This window comes from Piliocolobus tephrosceles, chromosome 2 (assembly GCF_002776525.5).
Source record: "Piliocolobus tephrosceles isolate RC106 chromosome 2, ASM277652v3, whole genome shotgun sequence".
Taxonomy (NCBI): Eukaryota; Metazoa; Chordata; class Mammalia; order Primates; family Cercopithecidae; genus Piliocolobus; species Piliocolobus tephrosceles.
The window spans coordinates 13516259-13519088 of record NC_045435.1 but is presented as its reverse complement, the minus strand read 5'-3'; the positions used below and the strand labels follow the sequence as shown (position 1 = coordinate 13519088).

At 34.6% G+C, this 2830-nt stretch overlaps 1 pseudogene; it reads left to right on the top strand.

Moving 5' to 3' along the window:
- The first annotated feature begins 2043 nt into the window (after positions 1-2043).
- LOC111545168 lies at positions 2044-2142 on the top strand (annotated as a pseudogene).
- Positions 2143-2830: the final 688 nt, after the last annotated feature.

Below are 2830 nucleotides of genomic sequence, written 5' to 3'. Positions count from 1 at the left end.
TTTCTTTTGCTGTGCAGAAGCTCTTTAGTTTAATTAGATCCCATTTGTCAATTTTGGCTTTCGTGTTTTAAGAGGATACTTTGGGTGATCGCACAGTCTGAAGACTCATTTTACTTTGCTTTCATTTATAAGGCGTTCATGTACTGCCATCGTGTGGTCAATCCAGCACACATCCGCTTATTTGAAATGGTATGAAAAGTCAAAAAACAAAAAAAGAGTGTACTATTTGTTGTGGTTCATGCTGATAGCCTTCATCTTGCCAAAAAGAGCTTAGCAAGGTTCACAGGAACATACCATAGATGTAAACCCAAGCACTTTTATTTATCAGAAGACCCAGGCAGTGTGTGTTTGAAGTCAGAACCAAGTCAATCTAGCTGATAAAACCATAGGGAGCAAATAATATTTCTTATTTCCTGCTTAGTATTTTGGATATTTCATATAGAAGATCTACCAAAAGATCAAAGTTGTGTTATTTATATAACTTTTTCCAAAATCACAAGTTACAATTGAAATGATATTTTGTAACTGTAGTGCCTTTTTCATGCAACTAAAAAAAACTGTGTACATAAATGGACAAATATAAGTGCACATACACGGGAAGTCAAAGCAATTTAAATTGGAAATGTTAAACACGCAGCACAAGATCATACTTTTCTCATTTAGACGATTTCATCTGTTTTCAAGAGTAAAAAATCAGATGAGGTCCAATTCCCTTCTACTTAATTTTTAGTATCAATCTCTAATACTGAGGGTGAGTGTAATCATTCAAATCATAATCATGATGAAATAATTTAATGGATTCATATCTTATAAATTAAAATCTTCCGGTCAGAACATGAAAATCAAAAGCTCAATTTGATAAAAGACTGATTCTGGATTTAAATACAAAAGTTCTTATCTTGTAAAGCCCTTAAATTTTTTTCTAGAAATAAAACCTTTCCAACGTTTAAATAAAGCAAAAACTACAGGGAAGCAAAATTCTATTAATGACTTCTTTCACCATAGAAAGTATCAGATGAGCTGATGAATTTTTTTGCCTTCAACTGATAGTTTTAGAGAGAGAACTATCATTTCAACTCTCATACCTTTATGTAGTGTTTCAAGAAATGCCAAATGCCTTTCAAAATATTATCTCAGAATGTAAGATTTAAATACACCAATAAACTTTATGAGACAAAATCCTAATTTACTTTCCTTCTTTCCCTTTTTTATTGAACACTCACCACAAATTTCTTATTAGATGAAACATAAAAAGTTATCAACAAATATAAAATCAGCCTAAACATAACTATCAATCTAAATTTTGGTCTTAAACTATCACTAATTTTGTAACTTTCTTCCATTTAGTACAGTGACTTCCTGCATGTTCATGAGTTTATAATGGTTGTATAAAATAATTTTTCTCTCATGACCTTTAGTAGGAAAGAAAGATATTTGTATATGAGAGAAAAAGAAATGAACTAATAAGTAAATATTTTAATGAAGAAAGAAAAAATGCATTGAGTAGAGATGAAGATTATCCAGTCTAAAGATTAGATATGCACTGTTTTTTTGGTGATGAGTTTCTATTATGGAAAACATAACAAACTCAGTAAATAGACATATTAAAAGAGGTAGAAACCTAGCCAAATTTTGACACTCTTAAAAGACTTAATAATGAAGAGAGATAGGTCCACAGTTACACATTATTTAATTGCCTGCCAATCCCAGAAACATCGAATTTAGTCACCATCGATGTGGTTCAACAGGAGTGTCTTGGAAGCTGCCTATGATAAGGCTACAAATGAAAGTGTCCTGAATCTTTAACCCTCATGAAGAGATGATGGACAGCCAGAAGATCTAGCTACGAGCAACATCAAGGAAGGAGCACTGGTTAGCTTCATAAATACAAGTCTGTTTTCTAGGGAGAAGGAACAATTGAAGCAATCTTAGTCAATGTTCTTTTGACTGCAGGTACAGAAATTCACTTGAGATAGTTTATGCAAAAAAAAGTATATTTATTCTATAGATATAAGCGTATAGTGCTACTCAAAGAATGATTTAGTGTTCACCTTGGCAGTACCTATACTAAAATTAGAATGATACAGAGATTAGCATGGCCCCTGTGCAAGGATGACACGTTCTAAAAATTTATTAATATTAAAAAAAGATTTAAAGATCATGATGGAATTTGGTATAGAAATTGAGATGAAGCATTTAGAAAGTGGTGAGGTATTTGAGAAAGCAGTTTTTTGCCTGCTGATTCTTTAATAAAAAGGCATGGTTGCTGTGTGACTCCTATGGCGACTGTAATGCATTACCACAAATTTCCCGGCATAAAAAAAAAATTTCTTCTGCCACAGTTCCGGATGCCACTCCAGCCAACCTCTCTGAAGCAGGGCCTTGAGCTAGTGGAGCATCTTTGCCAGCATAAGCAGAAAACGGGAAATGCTTGGAATTTGCAACCACCGTGCCTCCCAAGATGGTCACAAGCTAATGACTCATTGGTGTGGGAGTATGAAAGCCCAGTTCCCTTGCCTTAAGTCAGGACAAACAGTGCCTTGTAACTTACATTTCAAAACTCCCTGCTGAATCAGACTGGCATCACCCCTACTTGAAGTGGTACCCTGGCTTCTTACCTTCCCTCCCCTCCTTCCCTCATACTCTTGCCAATTTAACCCGGAGCATTTCTTGAATAAATTACTTGCGTATGAATCCTTGCCTAACATCTCCTTATTTTGAAGAAACTGACCTAACGCAAAGAGTATCTTTCAGGTGCCTCGTTTAACATTTCCTTAGATTGGGGAACCCAACCAAAGACAAAGACTGTGTCACACAAGCAAAGCGCAAT